Below are 19,000 nucleotides of genomic sequence, written 5' to 3'. Positions count from 1 at the left end.
ATGTAACACCACGGTCCTGAAAAACGTTGTCTCATTTTTACTATGTACTGTACCAGCAGTTATGGTCAAAATGACAATAAAAGTGATTTGACTTGACTTGAAGATGAAGCCCTGGCTTAAAAAAATAGCATACCCTTGCCTGTAAAGACTTTGCGATGCATCACTTAGAAGATACTGCAAAGTTGTTGAAGAAGGTTTTGTGGTCAGATGAAACTAATGTGGAACAGTTTGGCCTCAGCATTAAGTGGTATGTGAGGTATAAATCTAATATATGCACAATCCCTACTGTAAAGTATGGTGGAGGTAGCATCATACTATGAGGATGTTTTTCTGCAGCAGGGATTGGAAGTCTGGTCAGAACTTATGGGAAGATGAATGCTGCTAATACAGAGAGATCCTGGATAAAAACCTGCTAGCCTCTGCCAGAAAGCCTAAACTGGGAAAGAGGTTCATCTTTCAGCAGAACAACAGCCCAAAGAGCACAGCCAGAGCAACCATGGAATGGCTTCAAGTGAAGAAAATTGATGCCCTTGAGCAGCCCAGTCAGAGTCCTGACTTCAACCTGATCAATCACATTGTGCAAAGCTAATAGACTTATCCAAAGAGAATATTGGCTGTAATATCCATGAGAGGTGTTTCAGTTAAATACTGAGTAAAAGGGGATGAATACTTTTGAACTGCTGACATTTCAGTTTTTGAATTTTTAGTTTCTCACGCTTTATAATTTCCCCTGTTCTTGGGCTCTATTGTGAAAAAAGGAGCACGTGATTCACAAATAAAAATTATCAGTTAAATTGACCAAAATCTTTGGTTATAATATTTATGTGAACAAATGGTTGGAGGCTGAATACCTTTACAAGATACCGTAGTTTGTCATACCCTACTATACAGCTTGTTTGTTCCCACTCTTTGCTCTCTGTCTGATAATTAATTTTCATCTATGTCAATTTACTTCACTGTGCTCTAAGTTTTTTTTAACCAACCTCAAAAAGCACTTTATCATCAGGTTTCCAAAATATGAAACATCTCATCCACTGGCTTGCCCTTAAGTACTGTAGTTGCATCCTCAAAGAATTCCAGCAGATTGGTCAAATACAAGTCTCCTTTCACTTGGAGTTGAGGCCCAATATGCACAGTTGGTGCACCAGGACTAAGTTGGGAGGGAAGGGATTTGGAGGTTCTGATGGGGGGTGGTGAAAAGACTTGGGGAGAGCGATTACGGATTGGAGACTTGGTAAGAACTTATGGAGGTGACTGAACAGAACCCGGGGGTAAGGTGGAGCGTTATTGGAAGTGTATATTACAGAGACCCCACAGGACCAAGATCTGGGGATAGAGTGTGGATGATAGAGGCTCAAGGAGGGTTTGGAGGGAATGAAGATATCTGAGGCAATAGTGAGGATGGATTAGTGTCTGACAGAGAGGAGATAGAGGACTGTTGGTGAATGGCGAGCTGGAGGGTTCCGAGTAAAATGTAGTCGAGCTGAAGCCATTCTGTAAATAAACAAGGAGGCTTTTTTTTAACCCACACAAGTAAGTCTTTATTCCGAACAAACGTAACAGAAAGAGTCTGGTCAAAGGTCTGGAGTACTGAGAAATGACCAGGTAAAGTCTTTTTTGAGTTGTTTACTGTGGAAATGAAGATTATCCCATGGTGAATGACTAAACTTCCAGGTCACTAGCTTCTTCTGGGCATATGTTATTGCCTTATGGTTTTCTGTCCTTGCATCCATTTGTAATAACTTTCACTGCAGATATGTATGTTACAACATCATTCAAAATTTATAATTATTTAATGCCATTTCCAGTACAAAATTGAAAAGAATGAAATAATTGCTGCTCCAGATCCAATGCAACACATAAAAAAACACAGTAAGATAAAGAACACATTAATAATAAAAGCACAATAAATATAACCATGTAAGATAGCTAGTATATGTTGAACTTACAGTATGTCCATAAAGGGGTGCTAGGCACAGGAGTGTCTGTACATAAGGTGACAGGAAATGATAAAGTAGCAGTGGTGGGTTAGTGGGCAGAGATGTTGATCAGCCTTACTGCTTGGGAAAAGTAATTGCCTTTGAGTCTGGTGGCAGGGCCTCCCTTTGGTGCTCCCCCCCTCCCAACTTTTCTTTCTTCCATGGCCTTCTCTCTTTCACCAATCATCTCCCAGATCTTTACTTAATTTCTCCCCCTCCAGGTGTCACCTATCACCTGGTGTTCCTCTCTCCCCTACCGCCACTTTTTAATCTACTCAGATTTTTTTCTCAGGTCCTGCTGAAAGGTTTCGGCCTGTAACGTCGACTATTCCATAGACGCTGCCTGGCCTGCTGAGTTCCTCCAGAATTTTATGTGTGTTGCTCAGATTTCCATCATCTGCAGATTTTCTCTTGTCAGTGCTCCAGCTTGTTAGGATACTCTCTACCACATATCTGTAAAATAGCATGAGCATAGATGTGTGTAGACCAGTTCTCTTTAGCCTGTTTAGAAAGTAGAGGCATTGGTGAGCTTGCCTGATCGTGTACAATGTTTTCTGAAACCAAGTGAGGAGCTGCGAGATTGATGCACCATCAATAACTCTCGGAGATGTGAGGCGAGAGATAGGCTTTATTAGCTGGAAGAGAGCACTGTCAGCAGCAAGAGACCATCACACAACATCCTGGAGACTGAGGGAGGAGCAGTGCCTCCAATGGCCTTTATACAGGGGTCTGTGGGAGGAGCCACAGGAGCAGTCAGCAGGGGGCGTGTCCAGACAGGTATATGTAGTTCACCACAGAGATGTGGGCCTGTCGGAGTTTGAAACTGCTCTCAGCACCCATTGCTGTGCCTCTGACAGACAGAGGGATGTTGCTGACCTTGAAGTCAATAACTATCCCCTTTGTCCTGTTGACATTATGGAAGAAATTATTTGCCTGGCCACAGGTCTCGACTTCTTCCACCTTCTCTCCATAGGCCGTTTCATCGCTGCCTTGTCTTTGGCAAACTTGACAATTTGATTACTCAGGTGTTTGGCAGTGCAGTTGTGAGTGAGCCGAGTGTACAGCAATGGGCAGCGCACACAGCCCTGGGGGGCACCTGTGATAAGGATGATGGGGAGGGAGACGCTGTTGTGCATCCTGACTCTCTGAGGTCTGTTCGTTAGGAAGTCCAACACCTCACTGAACAGCACGAACACCACTGAAATTTACTAAAACATGCACCATAGATTCTGAGTTTGATTTGGAAAAAAAATGTAAAACAGGAGTGAAATAAATACTTTTTCTATATACTTATACAATTTATCATGTACCCTGCTTGTACCTCTCTATCCCATATAAAGTACAGTGGAGATTCAATACACTGCTATTAAACCCATTCTTCTGCATTGGGATGGGTTAGAACCTTATTAGAGTCTTGGTTCAATAAAATGATTTTATAAGAAGTAATCTTCCCTCCTTTTCCATATGATTAGTAGCTGCTCCTTTAGACATTTGGATTTATGACCAGGGAGACAAATTAAATTTGTTAAAACTGAACTGGCTCCAAAGCTACAAGTTTGTTTTGACAAGTGAGAGAAAATCTGAATATACGTACCTTGGCAATTCTGGTCACCAGAGGGAGAGCTATTGTAATATAATAAATAAGATAGGATGGAGTTTTTCTTCCAGCTATTGCCTTCCTCTTCACCCCCTGTGCCTGGCCTCCAACTCTGACCAACAACAACTGCTCCTGTGCAGTACTTTAATGGTGGATTTAGCGTTATCGGACAGAGATTGGGCAGTACTTTTGCCTTCTCACCTAGTTTTGATTGAAGCTGATAGAAATGGTGATCAAAAGAAACACAGAGGAGTTAATTCATTATTCCACATTTCTGAAATACATAGCCAAACAACAGTAAACAAGGAGCATCATTCCTGCTAAAATAAAAGATATCACAAAATCCACCTACAGACCATAAGCTCTGAAACAGTCTGCATGTTTTTAAAATTTTAATGGATCTGCACAATACCTTTTGTCTTAATTTTTATACATGCTGTGTAGCTGGTATATTTTGTAGTATTGAAGTTCTCCATGTCGGACATGATTAGTGAACACAAACAACATATGTCCTGGCCATGTGTCACTTAACCTCAAGACGCTTAATGCTTCATGTAGTCAAACAGTTGTGCTTGATTTAATTTGAGTTTAAAATAGGCCATCATCCAAGTTTATCAAACCTCCAGACAAAAAGAAATGTTGTCTGCTGCTTGTATTGAAGGCCCCTGCTGGGTCACTTTTTGCTGTCTTCACAACAGCCTGTGTGACAGTTGATCCTAGAACAAGACAGTCAGGGGAATAATCAATCAGTAAGGTTCTTGAAAACCTGCAATCTAAAAACATATGACTATGAGCTATAAAGTATATTAGTTCTATAAGCTATAAAGTATATTAGTTATAAGCTTTCCCTGTATTCTTAAAATTCTTGCAAATTGGTTGTGATTATATAGATACTGTGTGCTGAAATTCCATTTATGCTTATGATTGCAAAGGATCAACAAACAGAGTACATAGATTTGAAGGAATACAGGGGAGGTGAAAATGCTGTCATTTAAAGACAGGTGGAAATTAAGAACTTGCTGTCTGAAAGGGTGGTGGAGGCATAAACCACCATCACATTTAAACAACACTTGGATGTGCACTTGAATTACAGGAGTAGTGTGGGAAGGTGGGATTATGTCAGGTAGTTCTTCCTCAGCTAGTATAGACTTCATTTGTATAATAACTTTTCTATCATTCTATGTCATTCTATGATTAAGATTACTCCACCTAACTTTTCTATCATTCTATGTCATTCTATGATTAAGATTACCCCACCAATCCCTTTGAATTCATCTCTGTCTATATAGGTTCATACCCTCATGATGACATATAACAAACATTCACTAATGATTAGTAAATGAACCATAGCACCTAATTTATAATACCCAAACAAGTGTAAGTAGCTGATTTTGGTAATGAAGCGAGCCTCCTTTAATGCTGGGCTGCCTTCTTTCAGAACTTATTTTTTACTGGAATGGAACCTATTTGCAGGTAATAGTTCAGACTTCAAGAACTCCTGTTAGAAATCCCCATCGGTGGAGTGAGGAAGAGGCATAGAATCATACAGCTGAGAAGGAGGCCCTTCAGCCCAGCTGGTTCATGCTGATCCAGATTCTCATTAGTTCTGTCCAAGGTAATATATGCAATGGACACAAAAGGACTAATCATATATTGTGAACAAAGTGGGCTTGGGGACAGCAGGTACACGCACAGTAGCTCCCTGTGTTACAATAAATATGCTGTTTTTAACCACAACAACTTGTGGTCTTTTAACTTGCAAAATTCTCCCAGGGTACTTCAGAGAAGCCTGTCAGACAAAAATTGGCAAAGTCATTGAAATTAAGAACATTGATTTATAAATTAATCACAGAACATGATTCCTTACTTTGGGCTGAAGCATTCTATTTGCATGACTCAGTAAGATGACAAATAGCAGAAGAAAATTCCATGAACCCCAAAGTGGGGCTGCAATTCAAAGTGTAAACATAGACATGGGAAGCAGGCATTTTAATTACTGATCCATTTCGCAAGACGCATCACTGATTTCCTGAAGAATCTTTCAAAAATCGAGTGTTCTGTCTAAGCCTGAAGTTTGTGTTTTTTCATGCTGCACTTCTTTTCCTTCTTCATCCTTGTTTAGGGAGCAGTATGGATATGTGACAAAGAGAATTCAGTTATCGGATTACAGCTGGCCTTTTTATTTGTGTTTCTTCCTTATCTCACTGCCATCTCTTTCGGGGCCCTTCTGGCAGCTCTGGGTCTCTGTTTATGTTTTCTGTCTGTCTAGCTGTGAAGAGATCACAGTCTTATCACCGTACTAAGTCAGAGTTCCCATTATGTTAGCATCTTCCTATCTGCTGCAAAGAAATGGACAGAGAGGGGTGCGGGACAGGCTCACTGTTTGATTTCTAATATTTGATTTGCTAATAATGATATTCTCATTCAGGGTATTGATAACTAAAGCCTATGCGTTACAAGGCAAAGGAGAATGATGAAGTGAAAGGATGTCAGTGATAAGCAATAACATACATTTGGCATTTAAAATTTTCCAGAGAACAAATCCATTTCATAGACAGCATATTAATTTTGATAGATCACGGTATTTTTCCTTTCAGCCAGGTAGCTGTAGGTTTTAGAGTCACTTTAAAGATGTGGCCACAGAAACTTGTTTGATATCCTACATGTGCCAAGTGTGTGCCATACATTTTCTAGGGCCTTAACATGCCTCCTTGCTCGAAGTTCAAAGTGCATTCATTATCAATGTATGTATATTATATATGAACTTGAGATTTGTCTACTTACAGGCAGCCACAAAACAAAGAAATACAATAGAACCCATTAAAACAACCCACACAGCAAAGACTGTCAAACACCCAAAAAAAAAGAACCTATTGTGCAAACAATAAAAAGTAGGCAAATAGCACAGAACATAAAGTCTAGTGAGTCCACAGCCATAGAGCCAGTTCAGTGCTGAGGTAAGTAAACCCATGGAGTAGTGAGTTAAACATTGGTTCGTCATTTGCCCTTGGCCTTGAAGCTTTGATCTTCTTAATCTGGTTTGGCATTTAAATCGGCCAAATGTCAGTTTTTTTTTTGCTCTTGGGCGCAGGACCTGCCATTTTGATCCAGCCTGAAATCCGCTCCAGCAATGGTCGCTACAGCCGTACCTGCTTTCTTGAGAGTCCAGTTGACTGAATCTTCAGGATACCATAAAAATACCGGGTCATACAGATGGTCCAAAAGCACAGCTCCCAAAGCCGAGTTACAGGCTGTGGATTGCAGTTACTGTATTCCAGAAATAGTGTAATTAATAAAAAAGTTAGTAGTTCTGTTTGCTGCCTGTAAAGTGTCACGGTGTCTTGCTAGCACCGTTTCTACCACTACAACCACCACCATGTACAAAATAACACAGAAGGCCAAATAACACTGTATGGCCCTCAGTATTAGTTTGGATGTGACGGTGTGTATAAAAGATCTGAAGCACTGTGGTAGAGAAGAGTGAGTGAGCTCTCACTGGTGGCCTGCTGAATACTTATCCCTTCAACAAGCACTAAAGGAAACAGATTATCTTGTCATTATCACATTGCTGTTTGTGAGACCTAGCTGTGTGCAAAGTGTTTGCTACATTTCCTGCATTACAACCTTGACACATCAAAAGACCCTAATTGACTGTAAAACACTTTGGGACATTCTGAGGCTGAGAGTGGCATGGTATCAATGCAAAATTTTCTTCCTTCTGAATTTAGATGGCTGCTAAGCCTTTGCTCTCAAGCTTTGGCAGGAATGGCTTACTGCTCTCAATTTCTCGCTACCCTCGTTGTTGTCTCTTCAGCAGGAATAGTGATCATGTCGGACATGTCAACGACTCAGCGCTAATGCTGATTGATCACCTTGCACCCTATTTTGCTGCATCAGGCTTCACCGCTAGAGCCTACACCACCAATCACCCCACTCAAGCCTGGCATGCAAGTGGAGTATTTTACATATATTTTAGTCACTGCATGACTGAACAGGCAAAAACAGCATCAAATTTCAACTCCCAGCATTTTTGCTATTTATTTTCTTGGAGGGATTACAGGAAAGAATTATTTCACACTGACTTCTGCAGCCTATCATAGATCAAAGTTCACGGCTGCCAAATATACAACGTTCAAAACAAGATCGTGATCGTTCATAAATCTCATTTACTGGAGGATTTGATGACAAAGTTTAAAGTGCTGTAAAGGACACCGCCGAGTGTCAAATTCTTGCTACTGTCATCAAATACCCTGCCAGCTATCAAGGGGGCTTACAGAGACTGTCCTAGGGTTTTACTACCGCCTCCCCGCCCCTCCTCAACCTTTCCATTTCAACAGATGGGCCATTAGAAATAACTCTCTGTCATGTGTTATTGAAGATGTTGCATCTCATAGTGAAAGGGACATCTGCTCTTGGGTGTCAGAGGACAATGACTGACAAGCCCTGTGACCAGCATCAAGGAGCAGCTGGAGGGTCCTGTAATAGTCTGGTGATGCCCTTAACCAATGCCAGGTTACTGCTTCATATAAACAGGCCACAGTCAGACAGTCAGACATGTTTCCTAAGAGAGAACATTGAGCAGCTCATTGCACCTCTCACCTTTACATCAACTATGGCTGTTGCATCTAAAGCGGCAACTCTCATTCAAAGGGGTGTCCTGTGGCTTATTTTCTATAACATTAATTAACATTAACAATGATAGCAGAATATAATATTAATGGTAAGACTCTTGGCAGTGTGGAGAATCAGAGGGATCTTGGGGTCTGAGTCCACAGGATGCTCAAAACAGCTGCATAGGTTGACTCTGTGGTTAAGAAGGCTTATGGTGTATTGGCCTTCATCAATCGTGGCATTGAATTTAGAAGCCGAGAGGTAATGTTGCAGCTATATAGGTCCCCGGTCTGACCCCACTTGGAATACTGCGCTCAGTTCTGGTGGCCTAACTATAGGAAGGACGTGGAAGCCATAGAAAGGGCGCAGAGGAGATTTACAAGGACGTTGCCTGGATTGCGGAGTATACCTTATGAAAACAGGTTGAGTGAACTCGGTCTTTTCTCCTTAGACTGACGGAGGATGAGAGGTGACCTGATAGAGGTGTATAAGATGTTGAGAGGCGTTGATCGTGTGGATAGTCAGAGGCTTTTTCCCAGGGCTGAAATGGTTGCCACAGGAGGACACATGTTTAAAGTGCTGGGGAGTAGGTTTAAAGGTGATGTCAGGGGTAAGTTTTTTACTCAGAGAGTGGTGAGTGCGTGGAATGGGCTGCCGGCAATGGCGGTGGTGGAGGTGGATACGATAGGGTCTTTTAAGAGACTTTTGGATAGGTACATGGAGCTTAGTAAAATAGAGGGCTATAAGTAAGCCTAGTCATTTCTAGGGTAGGGACAACCTTGTGGGCCGAAGGGCTTGTATTGTGCTGTAGGTTTTCTATGTTTCTATTAATAGGAGATCAATGGCAGCTATTGTATCTGTACTGTGCAGATCAAATTGTTAACTTTTATTATAATCGTTCCATGCATTTAAATTTATATTCTATGATTTTAAGTTGGCCTTGCACCTTAGTGTTTGCAGCTCTGCAAGCAGACTTGATGAGCTGAATGGCCTAATTCTGTTCTTGTGGTTTACAGTCTTCTCTATAACTGGAATACGTAATTCTGTATTCTATTCTTGCTTTCCATTGAACTACTGCCGTGCACTGTTGTAATAAAATGATTCAGGCGGATGCCATACATAACAGGGATTTTTCACTGTAACTCTGGAAATGTGATAATAATAAACTAAGTTACCAAGTTAGCAATTTACATGAACATAGGTAGTGACTGCTGGTAGGATTCTCAACTTTGGGAGCTTTATATTCACATCTGATATAGCTTTTATTAAAATCCACAATGCACTTATGCATAATTGCATGCAAAGGAATACATACTTGCACACAATTACACTATTACATAGTATACATTATTAAACTGCTATCAGAGAAGTAATCTGGTTTCTTGCACTTTACCCATACAATTTAAGGGAATGCAATGCCTGTCCTTTCACCTCTTCCTTTCTTGCCATCCAGTGATCCGAACATTCTTTCCAGCTAAAGCACTGACTTACCGGCACTAGGATCAGGTCTGGGATACTGCTTTCAATGTTCACAACATGGTCTCCTACACATTACAGAAATCAATTGGTGATTGATTGACAGAGCACCGATGTACAGTCTATAGCATCCCATTGCCTGATACCATTCTACATCCAAATCCCAGTCTGACCTTCGTGTCTATGACCTCCTGAACTGTTACAACACAACTCAGTGCAAGCTTGAGTAACAACATCCCATCTCGTCAATATTGAATTCTCCATCTTTGGATAAATCACTCACTTCTCGTGTCTTTATCAGAACTGGCTATCTCTGTCTATTGTCAATCTATGGCTCTGGCTTCAAGTTCCTCTTTCCATTAGTATCGTTTAACCTGCAAGGCCTATCCAGTGGGCTTGCTGTAAGAAACACATTCACAGACAAAGAAGCAAAATAGCCCTCTAATCTCCCATTAACCCGATGTGTCTTACCATATCAGAGATATTCACTTTTTTCTATCCTTCCCTCAGCTACTAAAAACGTGTTTTCTTTTTTCCCCAGTTGTGTCCAAGGGCATAGGACCTGAAACCTTAACTCTGTTCCTCTTTCCCTTGACACTGCTTAACCTACTGAACAATCCAGCAGTTTCTGCTTTCGTCTCAGATCTTTGGCTTCTGAAATTTCAGATTTTCTTCTGCTGATGCTGGGTGTCACAATCATGAAAGGCTGCTCGCATGCGATTGATTTGATGGGTGAGTCTAGAACCTGAATGTTCTGCCAAGCTATGCACCCCAGGAACTTGGCAGGTTTGTTCTCCAACATATGCAAAAGAGATCATTCAGATGCTGGAAATTTAGAGCAACACACACCAATTGCTGGAGGAAGTCAGTAAGTCAGGTAACAAGTATGGGAGGGGAGGGATAAACACAAATTTTTGAGGTGAGACAAAGAAAGTGGGCAGAAGCCGGAATAAGAAGGCGGGGGTGAGGAAGGAGTACAAGCTGGCAGGTGATAGGTGGGACCAGCTGAGGGGGGATCCTGGTGGGGTACAGGGTGGCTGAAGTAAGAAGCTGGGAGGTAATAGGTGGAAGAGGTAAAGAGCTGAAGAAGGAGTCCTGACAGGAGAGGCCAGTGAACCGAGAAGGGAGGAGGAGGGGCACCAGAGGAAGGTGAATGGCATGTGAGGAGAAGAAAAGGGGTAACCAGAATGAAGAACTAAGAAAAAAGTAAAAGGGGGGAGGGGGAGAAATTAATGGAAGTTAGAGGAATCAGTGTTCATGGCATTGGGTTAGATGCTAACCAGACAGAGTTTGAGGTGTTGCTTCTGAAACCTGAGTTCAGCCTTTTTGACCCACAGACCCTGATGCAGAAGATATCAGCCAGGAGAGCAAACTGGGCACCGAAGATTTTCTGGGCACTGAGCAAAACTTTAAATGATCTTTGAATTCTGGCCATGGAGAAAACTGGATCAGATTTTGGGCACATGGTTGGCTCAGACTTGGTGGGCTGAGGGGTTTATGTCAATGCTGTCTCTCTCTGTGGCTCAATGAGATTCATCTCTGACATCTTCTATGCTTCAGATTCTCATTGCTATTCCCAGCCAAGTCTCAGGTAAAAGGTTTGCCTGGTCAGATGACAGAAGGTGCCTGACATGTTGAAAACTCTAACTTCTGTAAGGAAAGCTAGAGTCTTCAGAAGACTCGTGAGTCAAGAGGAATTCAAAAAAGTAACCTTTTTGAAAACCAGAGCCTGCTCTCACTCATAATGTGAGCACTTCCTTTGCTGTGAGTTAGATTATTCTAATGCTCCTTCCTTGAAGGCAAATGTCTACACCACAAAGCCTTCCATTTTGTGATACTGTGGTGTTAATCTGTTTCAGTACAGAGCTCCGGAGGAGGGATGTGGAAACATTAGTCTTTCCTTGGTAGTGTTGAATACCCAAAGTATCTGGCATCAGTTGTATTTACCTTCTGTTTATCCACCTCCTCTGGACTTAGTGACAATGAACATGTGGAGATAGCTTCAACTGATGACCAAGACACTTGCAAACTGATGACCAGAGAGTATTTCTCCCACTTAAATGTATCAGGAAAGAGCAGACTTGCAGGCTCAGGTTTAATTGTGCAATGGCACAGGAGGATTTGAACGGACTCAGAGGGGAAATTGAAGTTCCCACTTTGTTTGGTGGTCTTTGTACTTGAGGTTGTTGACTGGGGGCATTTTACTCTGATTTCATTTTTCCTGATGGGGAAGGATGCTGTTCAGCCAATCAAATCTATGCTGGTCTTCAGAGCAATCCAATCAACTCCATTCCCCATCAATATTACTTATTCACTCTCCTACGACCATCAATTCCCTCCACTTATACGAAAAGCAATTTACAGTCACCAGTTAATCAATCAGTCAATCCCGGTGTACTTGATACCAAAATATATAAAACAAAAGAACTTCCAACTCATAATAAACACAGGATATTCAAAATTTCTTCCTGACAAGCAAGCTAATCTTTTAAAAATATACAATACTGTGCAAAGGTTTGGGTAGATGGGATGTTAAGACTTTGCACAATACTGTATTTGTCAGTATGGTGTGGCAGGAGCAAAGGATGCTAGGAATGTTGAGGGTGGATCACCGCAGTAGGAGGGTGGCAAAGGGTTGTCAGGTGTGGTGCTGGTGCAAACTCATCCAGCCCTGAGACAACGGACAAGGTAATTTGATCCAAAACAATTGGTTTATTGATCATTGCAGAACGTTTCTCTGGTGCTTCCTGGTTTCTTTCCTCTTCTCTACATTCCCTTCTTCCTAACTGTGATTCCCCTCTCCCTGCCCCCTTCCCTTTCTCAGCCCACAATAGAGACCCATATCAGAATCAGGTTTATCATCACTCACATATGTCATGATTTTGTTTCTGCCGCAGCAGGACAGTGCAATACATAAAATTACTACAGGACTGTGCAAATGGCTTAGGGACCCTAGCTATATGTATGTGTCTAAGACTTTTGCACTGTACTGTAATTCTAATTTTCATAATCCCTCAGTAGCATATGTGACAATGACATACCTTGTGCTACAAACTGAATATTGAAGTTCAAAGTATATTTATTATCCTATTGCATATACATCACCATATACAACTCTGAGATTCATTGTCTTGTGGGCTTACTCAATAAAGTTATATAATATTAAGCACCACAAAATCAATGAAAGACCACACCATCTTGGGCATTCAGTGTACTATAGACAGCAAACTGTGCAGATACAAAAAGAAAGGAGAGTCCTTAAAAGTGAATCCCTAGGTTGTTGGAACATTTCAATGATGGGACAAGTGAAGTTGAGTGAAGTTATCCCCTTTGGTTCAAGAACCTGATGGTTGAGGGATAATAACTATCCCCTGAACCTGGTGGTGTGACCTCTGAGGCTTCCCTACCTTCTTCCTGATAGCAGCAACAAGAAGGGAGAATGTCCTGGGTGATGGTGGTCCCTGATGATGGATGCTGCTTTCCTGTGACAATGTTTCATGTACATGTGCTCAGTGGTGGAGAGGGCTTTACCCGTGAGGGACTGAGCCGTATCAACTAACTTTTGCAGGATGTTCCATTCAAGTGTGTTTGTGTTTCTATAGCAGGCTGTGATGCAGCGTCAACACTCTTCACTACACATCTACAGAACTTATCAAAGTTTTAGATGTCATGCCAAATCTTTGCAGACTCCTAAGGAAGTAGACCCACTGCTGTGCTTTCTTTGTAATTGCACTTTTCAGCTGGTCCCAGGGCAAATCCTCCAAAATAATAACACTAAGGAATTTAAAGTTGCTAACCCTTTCCACCTCTGATCCTCTGACGAGTGCTGATTCATAGACCTCTCCTGAAATTAATAATCGGCTCCTTAGTCTTGATGATGTTGAATGAGAGGTTGTTGCTTTGGCACCACTCAGTCAGATTTTCAATCTCTCTCTCGTATGCTGATTTGTCACCACCTTTGATTTGCCAAGGACAGTAGTGTCATCAGCGAATGTGAATAATGACCACACAGTCATAAGTGTAAAACGAGTAGAGCAGGGGGCTAAGCACACAGACTTGAGGTGACTTGTGCTGATGGAGATCGTGGAGGAGATGTTGTCACCAGTCTGAACTGACCTGTGTCTGCAAGTGAGGAAACAGAGAATCCAATTGCTCAAAGAGGTAATGAGGCCAAGGTCTTGGAGCTTATTGATGGGTTTTGAGGTGATGATGGTATTGAACGTTAAGCTGTAGTCAATATAATCAGTAAGGAGAATCCTGAGTATGCACCTTTGTATAAGGCTTTTCAGAGCATAAGAGTGGACTGATGGAGTGTGAGAAGGAAGGTAAAGAAAGAAGGTGATGGGCTTCTGGGGTGGGTGTGAGAGGAACTGGATAGATCAGAAGAGAGCAAAGGGAGAGAGAAGGAACAGTTTACCAGAAACTGGATAATTCAATGTTCATATTTTCAGGATGTAGACTACCCAATAAACATTAGGTTCTGTTTGGTAGTGGGATCCCATTGGAGGTGGCGGAAGTTACAGAGAATTATACTTTGGACCTGGAGGCTGGTGGGGTGTTAGGTAAGGACAAAGGGAACCCTACCCCGAGTGGGATGACAGGTGGATGGGGTGAAGGCAGATGTGCGGGAAATGGGAGAGATGCGTTTGAGAGCAGAGTTGATGGCGGACGAAGGGAAGCCATCTCCTTCATCCTGGAAAGAAAAGCCTCATCCTGAGAGCAGATGCGGAGGAGACTGAGGAATTGGGAGAAGGGGATAGCCTTTTCACAAGAGACAGGGTGGGAAGAGGAATAGTCCAGGTAGCTGTGAGAGTCTGTAGGCTTATAGTAGATATCGGTAGATAGGCTGTCTCCAGAGATGGAGACAGAAAGATCAAGAAAGGGGAGGGAGGTGTCGGAAATTGACCAGTTAAATTTGAGGACAGGGTGAAAGTTGGAGGCAAAGTTAATGAAGTCGCCGAGCTCAGCCCACGTGCAAGAGGCAGCACCAATGCAGTCGTCGATGTAGTGAAGGAAAAGAGGGGGATGGATACCGGTATAGCCTTGGAACATGGGCTGTTCCACAAAGCCAACTAAAAGGGAGGCATAACTGGGACCCATACGGGTGCCCATGGCTACACCCTTGGTTTGGAGGAAGTGGGATGAGCCAAAGGAGAAATTATTGAGAGTAAGAACTAATTCCGCTTGACGGAGGAGAGCGGTGGTAAAGGGGAATTGGTTAGGTCTGGAATCCAAAAAAAACCGAACAGCTTCAAGAACATCTCAGTGGGGGATGGAGGTATATAGGGACTGGACGTCCGTGGTGAAAATAAGACATAGGGGGCCAGGGAACTTAAAATCATTGAAAAAATTCAAAGCATGAGAAGTGTTATGAACATAGGTGAGAAGAGATTGAACAAGGGGGGATAAGACAGTGTCAAGGTATGCAGAAATGAGTTCAGTGGGGCAGGAGCAAGCTGAGACAATAGGTCTACCTGGACAGGTTCCCTCCTGGCACTTATCCTTATAAACAGAACAAGTGTTACACCTGCCTTTACACTTCCTCCCTCACCACCATTCAGGGCCCCAGACAGTCCTTCCAGGTGAGGCGACACTTCACCTGTGAGTCGGCTGGTGTGGTATACTGCGTCTGGTGCTCCCGGTGTAGCCTTTTATATATTGGTGAGACCCAACGCAGACTGGGAGACCATTTCGCGGAACACCTACGCTCGGTCCGCCAGAAAAAGCAGGATCTCCCAGCTGCACATTTTAATTCCACGTCTCATTCCCATTCTGATATGTCTATCCATGGCCTCCTCTATTGTCAGAATGAATCCAAACTCAGGTTGGAGGAACAACATCTTATATACCTGCTGGGTAGCCTCCAACCTGATGGCATGAACATTGACTTCTCTAACTTCCATTAATGCCCCTCCTCCCCCTCTTACCCCATCCCTGACATATTCAGTTGTTTGCCTGTTCTCCATCTCCCTCTGGTGCTCCCCCCACCTCCTTTCTTTCTCCTGAGGCCTCCCGTCCCATGATCTTTTCCCTTCTCTAGCTCTGTATCACTTTCGGCAATCACCTTTCCAGCTCTTAGCTTCATCCCACCGCCTCCGGTCTTCTCCTATCATTTCGCATTTCCCCCTCCCCCCCATTACTTTCAAATCTCTTACTATCTTTCCTTTCAGTTAGTCCTGACGAAGGGCCTCGGCCCGAAACGTCAACAGCGCTTCTCCCTATAGATGCTGCCTGGCCTGTTGTGTTCTACCAGCATTTTGCGAGTGTTGTTCAGTAAACATTAGGTTCTGTTCCTTTAGTTTGCACTTAGCTTCACTCTGGCAGGAATAGGGAGCACGATTAAAATGGCTTGCAACTGAGAGCTCCAGATGGTCATGGTGGACAAAGTGTAGGTCTGTGTGTTATTGGTCTCATCCTACAGTGGAGGTCAAATTCAGAACACCAGATGAAATAAATAAAATTGGAAAAGAAGCACATGAATCTCTGCAAGCCTGGAAAGGCTGTTTACGGACGTGCTTTACACTCCAACAGTTGTAGGCCAAAGTGCTTGGGGAAGAGGAACGCGTGAAACAAAGTCATAGAGTGATTCCTGCAGAGGCCAGAAAGGGGTGGGTTCCTCTCCCTCTGTGACCCCTCCCACTACTGTTCCCATCTCCCCACCCTCTTTCATTTTTTGACTCCATGCTCCACCTTCCTTTCCTGACAGCTTCCATCATCTGCTGCCTTTTGCTGCCTCCAGTTTACACTTTCCAGCTCCTGGTGCTAATCTCACTGTCATCTCCCCCATCTGTTTATCACCTCTCCTCACCTGAATAAACCTCTTACTTGCTATCTCTAAGTCAACTCCTACCCCTTACGTCTTTCTGTTAACCATCTTTCAGTCTAGATGAAGATTCGCAAACTAACACATTGACTGTCAATTTCCCTCCCAGGTGCTGTTTGATTTGCTGCATTCATCAAGTCTTCTTCTAGTTTCTTTTTAATGTCAGACTAGGAAAATATTTGATGAAAAAATTATATATAAATTAAAAAGTAGTTTCCTTTCATTGTGTGGATATGGACAATAATGTTCACCAACAGCTCGAATCATTTAAACCAGCTTGTCTTCTCATAATTCTGTTAAATGTTGAAAATGGGATACCTCTACACAGCAGTAGGTCATCTTGATTACCTAACACAAAATATTCTTACCTTTTCAAACCATTTTGCAGTCACTGCTGAACCTTGGTTCAAGCCGGTATCTGTTTCCAATTTTCACTCTTCGAGATCACAAAAGAAACAAGCACATCTAAGGGTGAATTATTTATATATTACTGAGACAGCTTATTGTTTATATTCTATGGGAAAAAAGCAAGGGTGGGGATTGAATTTCCTTTGGGATTTTCCTGCTCATCTGCTGTAAATTTAAGAAAAGAGCCACCCATGGAGATCCAGGAAAAATGGCGCATATCTCAAGTACATAATTTCTTGTGGTTTCTCTTCGTAGTGCGGGAATTTGACCTTCCTTTTTTTTTGTGTTCTTTCTTCTTTTGTGTGAATGCTATACACTTTATAAAAATGAAAAGTAACTCTTTCCAAACCACTTCTGTGAAAAGGTCCTTTATTTTGCCTTAAAAAATTTTCAAGATCTAGAAATGTTGTCTATGTGATACTGGAAAATGCATGTACACAAGCGTATTATAGGCAGATGAGATGATGGAGCTATGATTACAATCAGACCTTATTAAATTGGACAGGATTGATCTGAAGGATCATGTGGGCTTCTTCTGCTCCTAACTTTTATGCTAATTTCTAAAATTTTGTTTACATTTTAAATGTGATTTTAAAAAAAATTAAAAATTGCATTAAGGCTGCATTCATAAATTTTGTTCCTGCTTTAGTGAGAATTAATGGCAATTGTTGATAACATTTAGTCTTTGCGCTGTGAGATTTTCTTATAACTGTTAATTGACTTTCTGCTGTTCAGCCCACTCAAATGATATTAACAGTGAAGCAACACACAGTTATTCTTCAGTAAAATCCTGAGCCATATTGGTCTAAATAATGAACGCTCCTGCTCACACACAAGAGAAATGGCATTTACTATTTCTGAAGGCTCCACAACAACATTAGTTGAAAGACCAGACACATCTCCAATACATTCACATACCTTCTGCGATACATGTTTGTATTGACCTCATGTGGGTCACTACAAACTATCATCAAATAGCTTCTATGTGTATTGCTTTCAAAATGTAGAGATCAGAACCCTCAGAACAATTCAGAGTCTGATGGAAGTTCAATGACTAAAAGTGGTAACTTCTCCTTTCTCCACAGCTGCACCCTCACCTCCTGAGTATTTTTAGCTTTATATTTTTATGCAAGTTGCAAAGAACAGGAAAACAGATTATTATCTGAACGGTGGCCGATTAGGAAAAGGGGAGGTGCAACGAGACCTGGGTGTCATTGTACACCAATCATTGAAAGTGGGCATGCATGTACAGCAGGTGGTGAAAAAGGCAAATGGTATGTTGGCATTCATAGCAAAACGATTTGAGTACAGGAGCAGGGAGGTTCTACTGCAGTTGTACAAGGCCTTGGTGAGACCGCACCTAGAGTATTGTGTGCAGTTTTGGTCCCCTACTCTAAGGAAAGACATTCTTGCCATAGAGGGAATACAAAGAAGGTTCACCAGATTGATTCCTGGGATGGCAGGACCTTCATATGAGGAAAGACTGGATCGACTAGGCTTATACTCACTGGAATTTAGAAGATTGAGGGGGGATCTTATTGAAACGAATAAAATTCTAAAGGGATTGGACAGGCTAGATGCAGGAAGATTGTTTCTGATGTTGGGGAAGTCCAGAATGAGGGGTCACAGTTTAAGGATAAAGGGGAAGCCTTTTAGAACCGAGATGAGGAAAAACTTCTTCACACAGAGAGTGGTGAATCTGTGGAATTCTCTGCCACAGGAAACAGTTGAGGCCGGTTCATTGGCTATATTTAAGAGGAAGTTGGATATGGCCCTTGTGGCTAAAGGGATCAGGGGGTGTGGAGAGAAAGCAGGTACAGAGTTCTGAGTTGGATGATCAGCCATGATCATACTGAATGGCAGTGCAGGCTCGAAGGGCCGAATGGCCTACTCCTGCACCTATTTTCTATGTTTCTATGTTTTTGCATTTGCTTCTTTTAGCAGAGCCGTTTACTCACTTGTCAATTTACTAATTTCTACTGGTACGTCCATTACCTTTGGAAAATTGGTAAATTAGTTTATTAGCTTGTACTGAAGAATAGTGAAAGTTTTGTCTTGCACATATTTCTTACAGCTCAACTAAATAGAACAGTGTATTAAGGTATT

This window comes from Hypanus sabinus, chromosome 10, assembly GCF_030144855.1.
Source record: "Hypanus sabinus isolate sHypSab1 chromosome 10, sHypSab1.hap1, whole genome shotgun sequence".
Taxonomy (NCBI): domain Eukaryota; kingdom Metazoa; phylum Chordata; class Chondrichthyes; order Myliobatiformes; family Dasyatidae; genus Hypanus; species Hypanus sabinus.
Note: the sequence above shows the minus strand (reverse complement) of the source record.